Below are 11,982 nucleotides of genomic sequence, written 5' to 3' on the forward strand. Positions count from 1 at the left end.
GGAGAATCCTCACAATGAAGAATTTGGCAATTCGTGGATGGCCCCCATAATCCTACCAGTCACCTTTGCTTTGCATCCAAGGAGACCGTCGTGCATATATTGCCCATTCTCAGAGTAGGTTTGGAGGACTATCAATGCCGCTGAAGGGATGCTTAACCCGAGCTCGCCAGATGCTGAAATTTCCATCAACTTGTGGTGTGAGGGTATCCTTGCCAATGCCTCGGGATGGAGCGTGGTAGAGCGTACTGATACAATGGTATATTCACTTTGGAATCTTTGGAAGGAGAGGTACTGCCGTGTTTCCACCAACAAGAGGATGACCTACCGTGAAGTGGCTGACCTAGCTTTAATGAATAATCACTTGCACATATAGTTGAATATTTGAACAATTTTCCATTAACTTTAATCCATAAAACGGTAGATAAAACATGATAATCATAATAGAGATGGTACTCCAATCCTTAACATATAGTGTTAAACTTGACGTGGGAAAAAGAAGAGTTGGTTGGTGAAACTGTCTTAATATTTATAAGAAAAATGTAGAAATGCATTTTGAAATGAAATTCGTCATATGTCAGGCGACTAGTTTTCAGCTTTGTTTTATTTTACAAGTTCTTTTGTTTGTGTATGTAATTTGTGCTCAAACTATACTTGATGAGTTACTACATAAAACTTTTTCTAAAATAAAAAGATCCACATAATAATAAAAAAATATAAAAGAGAACAAGCAGGGCGGAGCCTAAAGCCCTGGATACATCTAGTATATTTTTTTTATCTTTGCCGGTTTTGGACTTGCATTTTTATTTTGGGAACTGTTTTGGACCTACATTGTTGGTCAGACTAAAACCTTCAAAAAATTAATGCCCAAGTTAACCTCTTCACAATACACTTTAACAAATGATGGAGTTGTACCTGCTGATCAGAAGATGGGAAATAATTATCCTCAACTTGTGAAAATCACACTTAATTATAGCTGATGCGGCAAGCATTAGACGTTATCACATGGTAAACAAAGAAAGTGGAGGACAACCTTTTCATGTGTGGTTGAGTTGTGACTTGTCTTTTGATGGATGGTAGATTTGTGCCTTGTGAGGGCACGACTCTATTTGTAAGTTGAAAGCACATATTTGCAACCTGACATATATGTACTAGTTTTTCTAAACATAACACAAATCATATCACATATTGGTTGCTCTTGTAACTCCCGTAAATAATATGATCATGTGTAACCTTGTGAAAATCACAATATGTAGTTAAAAAATTTGCATTGCAACAATTTTTCTGCTCCTAACTTGCAAGTTTTTGGTACATTTCAAAACTTACATATACTATCTTTTGCCAAGTTTACAAAAAATTAGTTTGTAGGCCTCAAGGTTCCGAACAACACTTTCGTGAACCTAAGTGATTGTTGTCTTGGGCTTAGTTTGTGGTTGGCGGTCTTTACTGTGTTATACTTTATACTTCGATGCAGTAACAAAAATCACAAAATAAGCAAAGTGGACCAAGCAAACTATAGAACATGCAAAAACAAGCTGGTCAAACAGGATTATGATATTCCTTTAGGTATAGACTTTTTTTTTGTATAGACTTTTGTGAGATTCATTGACCTGTTTTTATTGTCAAACAATGATAACTGAGCCAGGGCCAACTAGTAGACAATACCTAATGGGGATGTGGCCAGCCCAGGTTCGAATCTCACCTATGGAGTTTCTCCTAAAAAGTGACGACGGGTGACTTCTAATTCCTATTCGTTCTCTCGTTCTTTTTGTCATTGTCAAATAATTACATTCATGTGTCACGGAGACCGGTAAGCATGCGTGCTGTGACATGCGTATACATCATCTGTAGTGAAGGAAAATAAAAGGATTTTGCTACTCCCTCTGTCCCACAATATAAAACGTTTTTTCAAGCTTAAGAACTATCCGATGTAAGCATGAGATCCATAAAAACACAAAATGTATAAAAATGTTTTGATCAAACGGTTACCAATATTGACTAAGAAATAGCTATTGAACTAAATCGTAGACACTTCTAAAAGAAAATATCCACCCGTGATGGCACGACTCAAATTCCAAGGGCACGTACAATGGTAGGCGCTAGGAGTGAGCGCCATGATTAGTACCCTGCCCAATCGACAGTTAGATCGACAAATCTTGACGTCTAACCCAGCATCGGCGCCAAAGCTGGAGGCGAGCGCTAGCCTTTTTTTTCTTTGTCCATGTGAGTTGAAACAGTTTGTGCAGGCGATCGCTAATCACCCGCTATTAGCGTCTGCCGTTGGAAGGTAAGCGCTAAATTTCTGGGATATTTGTTTTTTTCCATCATAAGCGCAGCTGCTCGCGTCTCCCATTGAAGATGCCCTAAGGATTCAAATATGTGTATTCTCTTTCACATGCAAGCGAGGTTTTTCAATTTTGGATGATTGAAAGTGAATCTACTTTCAAATCCGCGTCTCTCGTAACCCCTCGTCCGCCCCTCGTACGCCCTCGTCTCGCCCCTCCAGGGTGCCCCCTTCTCTTCCCCCTCGTCGTCCCCAGAGACGTGCGCTACTCGTGATGCGGACGGCGGGGATCTTGGCTGTAGCTCGGCTGTCTAGAGGGACGGGCGGTGCTAGATCATCCTCTGGCGATTGTCCATCCCGGCGGCTCGGCTCTGCTCCGGGGGATTCGTGGGGAGGGTGGATCAGGAGGGGATGCGGCCGATCGATGACGCATGATCCCCGGAGCGGTGGCTCCGGTCATGGCGGTGGCGGCGTCCTCTCTGTCAAGGACAACAGGCCAGCTGATGGATCCTTGTGCGGCGTCGGTGGCGGTGGATCTCGGGATCCCGTTCCCAGGGACGTCGTAGGACACGCGTGGTGGTCGGAGCTTCCTCCGGCGTCTACGAAGCTTGATGTGGGATCGCAGCGGCGGTTGCCATTGTATGGGCGACGACAAACGGCTGGCGTGATGGTGGGTGCTCCCTATAGCGCCCGGGATCGGGGCGGCGACCCCTCTTCTTCGATGAGACGGACTCCGTGGTAGTGTGGGCATCTTGGAGTCTGGATCTCAAGGTGGTGACGACCTTTCCGAGGCTGGCAACGGTATGGGACGTCCCCTCCATCAACAGATCGGGTTTGGTGCAGCCCGAAAGGTGACACATGCGTCTCTTTCGGAGTCATCGGGTAGTTCCTGTCGCCGACGGTGAGGCCTCGGCGAATGTGCCGCCGGTGGATGCCACGCACGACGTCACGTGCAGAGGCGACAAGTCATGCCTGCTACCGGCACGTGCTACACGGTGACTCTAGCAGAGGTGTCATGTCTAGCCTGCTGCTGCTAGATCGAAGGTGGTGCGACAATGGCGGTATGGGACGTCTGTCTTCTGATGTCTTCTCCATAGGTATCCTGTTATCGAGGCATCGGTAGCCTGATAAGGGATGATGGTACATACGGCTTCAACGACGACTTTATGCAGTCCGGTGGAAACACAAGATCTCTGATTAGGTTATGTCGACGCGCGTCTTTGTGGCGCCCTTGCTGAAGGTGGTGGATTGAAGCTTGGCTTCGGGGATGAGAATCCGAAGTTCAACCTTATGTTGGACTCGTTATCGTTGGTGCACATGCGGCGATTCCTTTGAAGACATGGCCTAGGAGTTGTGTGTTTTTCGTTTTGATATCGTTTTGTATCATAGGGTTAGTGGCTGAGTTACTGTCACGAGGCGTGTGGCCTCGATTTTTCTCTTCGCTTTTATCCGGACCGATGTTGTTCGGCCTCGAATATATGGCTGTGTGCATCGCTGGATGACCAGTGCTATTCTTTTTTTTCTAAAAAAATAGACATGTCTTAAGAGGACACACAAACACAACCGGATGTGTGATGAGAAGGTATGCGTGCACACGTAGACTCACTCCTGTGCTAACAAAGAAAAGAAAATATGTCAAAAAACTGTCATTTTTGTACCTATGAGATAGGGTCCCGTTCCGTTGTCTTTTTATTCGTGTGAAATCGATGTCTACGTGGCCTTCATGGCCTCTGGAGAGGGTTACCGGAACTAAGACACGTTCTCATTATTTAGAAAAAAAAAAGCCCTCTGAAGATGGATCTCTGTCAGTCAGCCTGTCGACATAAAGAAACGGCAGACGCATTCGTACGGGAACACGCCACGTACGTGTATGGAGGAGCAGGAAGGAACAGACGTCGTCTCTCTGCCTCCACTGATTGCCTTGCCGCGCGTCCTGCTCTTTTACGAGCCTTTCACTGGCCCACGCGCGGGTGCCGGTGCTGTGCAGCTGAACGTCGCTTTCGGGCCACCGGAGAGCGACGCGGCTCCTCCGATGCTCCTATGTGGGTCGCCCATGTCTCCGCCTTGCTGGGCCCCGCGGCCACTCGCTGAAAACGACGGAGCGGATGGTCCTCCTTGCATTAGTAGGGAAATTTTTATTTACAGTAGTCTTTATTTCAAATTACATGATTCTCCACGCACTGCTATGATCCAACGGCTCCATTTATTACAAATTAACATGTTTGAACCGTGAGCCGTCCGATTTAAATGATCCAACGGATGTCATTCGTTCTTATAGGCACACTACATAGGACTAGTTGACTGCCTGTGCGTTGCTACGAGAGAACAAGCGGATACATAGAGAAACTAATAATATTATGCTACCCGCCGTTATGTCACCTCCGTCATGTCACCTCCCCCACATGATATGGATTTGCAACTGAAATCCACTATATATCCCATTATGTTCGGTGTGCAATCAGTGTGCAACTTCTAAACGTTGGTATCTTTTTCTAACGCCCATTCCTTTTTATGGGAAAACATTATGAAAACTTTATTCATTGGTATAAATAGTTACATCAGCTATCAGATCAATATTTAAGTCATGCATATCCTCATACCAAACATGATGATGTCCCTCTGCATTAGAAGTTGAAGTTTGAGCCACTCTATTGATTTATTTAGGACTAAACACAAAGATTAAATTGAATAAAACCTCTGTCAAGAAAAGTGCACTCTTCATAAATCATCGCGCTTGGCTAATAGAGTTTCCTCCACCCTGCATGATCTCAACCACCTCCATGCAGTCGCTATTGACAATTAGCTTGTATTGCATCCTACTTGTAAATCACAATATAAATTGGTACTTGTACTTAAAGCTTTGTGCTTTCCATTTATATAAGAAGTAAATAGACGTATACAAGCACACAAGTATCACGTGAGTAAGCTTATCCAACATGGTTCATCTTATTCATAGGTAGCACTCTAATGCAATAGTAACTATTCTACCAAACAATGAATCTTGTCATGCCATGTCATTTTGACTTTTGGGAAAACATATATCCATCACTATTGTGAGATGGGAGTTTTGTAATGGAAAAAAAATCACATGTAAGAGGTTAGTCACGCCTCTTTCATGATCTGAGATGTTGAAGCTAATCATGTTCGTACTGCAAAATGAAGAGCAACCCAATGCATCACGATAGCAAACAAACGTGCACTGTGTACTTACGTATCAACAGTAGTTCATATTATATGGCCATGAGGATAGAATATAAGAGCATGTCCAGCAAACGTGCAAGATTAGCCACGCGCTTAAAAAACGACTATATTGCGCGTGCGATCGAAACTGGCACTCCAGCAGACGCGCTAAAATCCCGCCCGCGGCAAAGTAGGTTCAGCGCACTGGGGAAAATGGCATCGCGCGCTGCTTATTTGGTACGCCCGCTCGCGCCCTACAAAATCTGGGCTGCTGCAGGTGGGGCCGCCGGATTGGGCACCGTGTTTTTGCGCTTCTGGTAAGCAAAACACCAGTCCAGCGCGCTAAAACGTTATTTCCGTGCTGCAAAAAAATTTAGCAGGCCGCACAACCGCGCGTCTATTGGAGATGCTCTAACACAATATAGGTAGTGTAGTAACTAATCAAGGGTAAAATAAAGTGCAATGCTGCATGCTTAGCCCTTGGTCTTAGGTTGTTAGCAAAACAAATATCACGCTCTCTTTTCAAGAACGGAGTGTAATTAATATCTACACAAAAAATTAGTTAGGCTTATGAAAATGAAGAGCAAACACTGCAAAATTCATGTCTAGGAGAGCCATGCTTACTTTTGAGCATATAGAGAAATGTAACATTGAAACTATATTTTTTCAACAAGTTGTTTCAAATTTCAGAAAGTGATAGAGATTGATCTAGCTCATGTTTATCTTATGTAGATGGACGTGGTAACCATCCCTTACAATGGTACTTCCTCCGTCCGGGTTTATTAGGCCTAAAGACAACTTCTCTTAGACCAAGACACATAGTAATTTGCTCACATTAATTCTTCTATTCCACTCCCAATGCACTCTCTCACTGCATGCAGCCAATGAAAAAGCACACATGAAGTGTATTAATTTTCCAGCCATGACACCAACAACAATGGCTTTCAATGCAACTAACCAATGGTTGCATGCATGCACCTTTCCAAAGCGAGGCCTTATAAAATAGGACATGCTTGTGATGCTAAGAGGCCTAATAAACCCGGACGGAGGGAGTACTATGTAATTCCAGAGTTTTTCTCACTTCTTTAACGATATGGTACATGCAACAGAGGAACTTGATGCGGCAACCCATGCTCTCTTGATGCGACATTAGAAACGGCGACAAATATAAATGCCATGTGTTTCTTTGGTTCTGCAAGTTATGTTAACAATTTTATCTTCAGGTTGTCTTATAATTCGTCCAAAACTAATGTGCTAACAAATACAAATGATCTAGGAGATGTATCTCAATAGGGTAACAAAAAATGGAAATTCCAAACAAAACGCAAACTAAAAATTGTGTTGATCCCACTCTTAGGAGATGTGTAAATGGCAGGTCTGAGAAGAACAAAAGTGACTGGAAATTATATGGCAGATATTGCAGTAATTGACATAAAATCAGCAGATCTAATGCTCTATATTATCTCATTTCACCCTTGAAGTTGGTTGCAGAACAACAAAAAACAAGAGTCAAGAAAAAGTAAGTGTTCAAAGGAGATGCACAAACATTGTTTACAAGTATCATAGTTTCAGAGCTCAATACATATTTTTAAAGTGGTTTTGGGCTTTTGGCCTCTGGTTGAAACACACAAAACATGCAATGCATTAGTCTCAGTAGAACATCTCAACTGCTTCTCTAATAAAACAAGGTATAGAGAAAGAATAATACTGCTATTAATTTACCAAGAACGTATGCCTATAATCTGTTGCTTTGATGATGAACATGTTCCTTTCAGAAATAATAATATGTATCAAGCACACTTATATAGTCTAATTCCAAACACAAGCTCGGAAGTTGGATCAGAAAATGTTAGCATGTTTGAGATGATTTGTTGTAGCATCTGAGGCAGAAAAAAACACTACTTAATATCTGATTCATTGTAAATAAAAAAGGAACTCCCTTGTGTTAAGTTGGTGAGGAAAAAGAAATGAATAAGAGTTTAGTTACTTGAGTGCACACCAAAGTGTAGTTGTTATGCAAGTAGTATTAAGTCCATTGTTGGGGATTGCGAGCTAGATAAGAATTATCTAATCATCGGATCTCTGATTTCATCAGTATCAAACATGTGGAATGCACATGCAGCCTAATACAATCTACTTCAGGTATGCATCTAGCCAAATTTAAAAAAAGTTCAAAGAATGAAAAACAAAATACAGTCCAAAAAAGTGAGACAATGATTTTTCTAATGATACAAGGGAATCTTAAATTTTGCCCTTACACTTGGCTTTCATGCCATATTCAGACAACTACATGGAAGTATTCTCTGTTGCTATAATCATGATCAATATTACATGAAATAAATGATAAATAATATAGCCTTGACAACTCATAGCTCATAGGTGAAGCCATTAGTGACATCTCAACTCTCTGTAGTCATATTATTCACCAGCAGCTCTGATTAATTGTCGCTGCATTGTCTTTGTTGTTCGTAGAAGGAGCATGACATACCGGATCCCACTATGAACCGAACCACTTGTTGTACTATTTACCTATTTTAATTGTATGATGCTTGCGACAACAGTAGAGGGTGAACTTACTATAAACTTCAGGGTTTCAGAACAATGACTCTGAGCAGAGGAGGCAGATGGATATTCACATTACCAGAATGTAAAGCCTAGGGCAACGTCGAGCTGCTTCCAGGAGCGCACCTGTCCTGGATGTGGCATCCGCACATAGTTGGTCGTCGGCATGGAGTTAGCTAGCTATAATCAAAGCCAATGAATTAGCAATTGCATTAGCCACAATTCATTCATTGAACTCCAATGTATTAATATAATATTTATGTACTGTACAGTGGGTTATCATCTATTAAGGATAAATTGTTATATAATACATGGGAGCTTGAACAAGATGCAATTTTTTATACCTCAGAGATTAGAGAGATGCACATCCAGACCGACTGACGTGTCTTTTAAGACGTTAAGGATCTGAAACAGACACGAAGACAAAGTTCATCAATCAACCATATATTTTCACGGACAAGCACAACCTCAAAGCAAAAAGGAAAAGAGATAGATCCATGTGAGAAGCTTGTTCAGGTAGCACCCAGGGGCGTTGTCGAGGATGTGGTCGTTGCACGTGTTGGTCTTCCCGGACACGCGTGTCGTGCCGTGCGGACCAAGCGCCATTGGCCATCACGATTGCAGACGTGGGAGAGTGGCGGCAGGTACGAGTCGACCTCTAGCTCCTCGTCCGTCGGGTGGAATCGGTAGCTCGACCGGCACCCCCGTCGTCGCCATGGATGTGACAGGGGCGGCGACCATGATGTACGACCCCAGCGTCATCACGATGACATGTCCACAGCCAGGCTCCCTGCGAGAGCATGCAGGTTGGAAAAGACGCGTGCCCCATGGCTGTGAGAGTAGTGGCGCCCTAGGTCGAGCCCACAGACGAATCCCAACGAGGTGTCCAGGCGGGCATGCTTGGACGGCTGCGCCGGCGCGTCCCCCCGCGGTTGCCGGAGAGAGAGAGAGAGAGAGAGAGAGAGAGAGAGAGAGAGAGAGAGAGAGAGAGAGAGAGAGAGAGAGAGAGAGAGAGAGAGAGAGAGGAGACCCTTGAGGTGCGACGTCGAGAGAGCAGATCTGGGTGGACGGAGACGGGATGGTTCGGGATTTGGGAGAGAAAGGCCTGGGAAAGATCGGCATGTGGGGGAGGGATGGAGAAGGTGGAGAACGTGGGGACTTTTTTCCCTAGCTTTTCTTTGGCTTGGAACGTTGGTTTTCTTTGGCGATTTTTTTTCACGCGAGGGATCGTGCGAGGGGGAGGATGGTTGTCGTACGTGAGCAGGAGAGGTGGTGGAACCAGGCATAGTAGAGAATATATAGATATAGAAATGATTTGTTTTCATTTCTTACTTTTTAGCATCTCCATGCATGGGTCTTGGTTCTTAGGGTGGTTTTGCACCGTCAAAGTTTCGAAAAGTAGAAAAAAATCGCGAACGCAAGGCATGCTGCAGATTGGGAACCTGTAAAATGAACGATTATAAATTCCTAGCTTACATTTATACCGCAGTCTAAAACTATGGTAGACTTAAAGTTAAACAATTTACAAAGTTTAAGGCTTAACAAAGAAATTTTTATAGTCAGAGGCTCAATGAGACATGGTACTTTCTCCATCTGGATTTTTAAGCCCCCCCCCTTCTCATATAACATTTTCCTTAGGAGTCATTTTGCTAGGTTCCATAACAAAATTACCATCCACTCTGACCTTCATGTGAAAAATCCTATCTTTTTCTTGCGCATAATCAACCATCCACACTAATTCTGGGTGACGTGCCATTGCATATCTGTGTTTTCCCCCTATTTTTGCATTTCACACATCCGACGAATAAAAAAGGCCCTCAATTTTCTTACTCGGGATTCCTGAGAAAGCCCGTATGTTGCAAGGAGAGAAAAAGAAAGGAGAAGCCCATTGAGAGAGAGAGAGAGAGTTTGTGGCCCAGGCCGGCACCGAGAGGCCGAGACCTCGACACGTGCGGTGGCGAAGGGCGGGAGCTATGTCTCGCTTATTGCGAGACGTAGCTCCAACTTGCCTCTTACTCGAGGCTAGCTGCCTATGCATGAGCGCTTTTATTCTTTTTTGGTTTTCATTGTTTTATTAGTTTTTTTGTGCCTTTTTTTGTTTTTCACTCTTTGCTTCGCTTTTTTCTTTGGTCTTTGATTTTCTTTGTTTTTTCCCCTAGTTTCACCGGTTTAATTCGGATTTTCATTTTTATTTTTCCTTCATTTCAACACATATATAATTTTTTTCATACACGTTCTACACTTTTGTATACATCACAATCAATTTTTAAAACATTTAACATTTTTTGAATACATGATTTTTATGAAATAAATCTTTGGATTCCAACTTATTTCATACACATTGTACATTTTTTGTATACAAGTCAAATATTTGTATACACTTTAAATAATTTCTTAAAATACATAATTAACATTTTTTAAATACACTCACAAAAAGTATTTTTTTAATAAATGTTCTGATCATTTTTTGTGAATATATTTTATATATTTTTCAAATAAACATTGTTTTTTTGAATGATATGGAACTTTTTTACATTCATAATTTTTTAAATGACATAAACATATTTTTGAAATGCATGCTTTTTCTAAATTTTATTATTATTTTGAATGGTAGGAAACAATGTTTTGAATTGCATGAACATTTTTTAAACACGTTTGACATTTTTTGAATAAACGATTTTGTTGATATATATCTTTGGACGTCAACTTATTTCATACACAATGTAACTTTTTCGTTTCCATCTAAATTATTTTTATACACTTTAATTTTTTTGAAATAAATTATTAACATTTTGTTAAATAAGCTCACAAATTTACTTTTTAAAATAAATGTTGTGATCATTTTTGTGAATGCGCTTTAAATATTTTAAAATAAACATTGAAACATTTTTTGAATGATATGGAACTCTTTACATTGATAATTTTTTGAATGACGGAAATATATTTTTGAGACGTATGATTTTTTTAAAATTTTAATATTTTTGAATGGTACGAAACAATGTTTTGAATTGCACGAACAGTTTTTACATTTTATACCATTTTTTAAATTTCCCATATTTTTTCTAAGCCCGCGATATTTTAAGGACACAAACATTGTTTTCGTATGCTATCAACATTTTTTGAAAAATTACAATAGCAAAAAGGTTACACTGGATTTTGGCTGCCACTAAGAGGAGGTCGAGCGCCTTCTCACCACGCGCTTCACCCTGTGGTGGTTGCTAAGAGGTTTGGGTGGGGCGTGTGTGGCAGGGCTATGGTGTCGCTAGATTCAGGTCATGAGAGGAAAGTGCTAGAGGTTTTGAGTGGTGGGGCGAGAAGGATCCAAAACGAAAACATGTCTCGGGGAACCGTAGGCCAGGAGTCATCACGACTAAACCTCATTTATGCCTTATGAAAAAAATTGGCGGAGAAAGGAGGGCGGACGAAATCAGACGCAAAAGGCTGGTGTGGTAGGAAAATGAACCTTACTTATTTTTTAAGCAAGCAAATATATCAAGATTTATTTTTTTACAGACCATGAATTTATTTCTATTTGTTGGATTATCAAAGTTGTTTTTTAATCAAAGGGGTTCCCCGCGCCAACTTTTATTAAAAGGATTATCAAAGATGACTGGTCGGTATTAGAGTTTACCATAAAAAATGGTGAAGAATGGGAGGGCGGACGAAAAGGTGGTAGAAAGAAAAGTTGACGCAAGAATCTTTACATTCTTTTTAAGTAAAAAAAAGTAGAGATTTCTGCATTTTACAAATCCGGCGAATCAAAGAGGCCCTCAGTTTTTTTACTCAGGGAGAAACTGAGAGGAGAAGCCCATGAGACATCGAGAGAGAGGGTGTGTGGCTTCGTGGCCCAGGCCGGCACCACCCCGAGGCCCGAGCCGAGAGGCCGAGACTCCGAGACGCGCTGTGGCGGCCGAACGAAGACAGTCATCCGCAAATGACTGGCTGAGAAGAAGATCATG

The 11,982-nt window shown here is 41.9% G+C and overlaps 1 long non-coding RNA gene across 1 annotated transcript; it reads right to left on the bottom strand.

The window, feature by feature from the left end:
• Nucleotides 1-7,661: 7,661 nt before the first annotated feature.
• On the bottom strand, nt 7,662-9,270 carry LOC123141349 (uncharacterized). The gene is made up of 2 exons (XR_006470230.1): nt 8,368-9,270; nt 7,662-8,203 (listed from the first exon to the last, which is right to left on the bottom strand). It is a non-coding gene; the product is annotated as an uncharacterized lncRNA (long non-coding RNA).
• Nucleotides 9,271-11,982: the final 2,712 nt, after the last annotated feature.

This window comes from Triticum aestivum, chromosome 6D (assembly GCF_018294505.1).
Source record: "Triticum aestivum cultivar Chinese Spring chromosome 6D, IWGSC CS RefSeq v2.1, whole genome shotgun sequence".
NCBI classification, from domain to species: Eukaryota; Viridiplantae; Streptophyta; class Magnoliopsida; order Poales; family Poaceae; genus Triticum; species Triticum aestivum.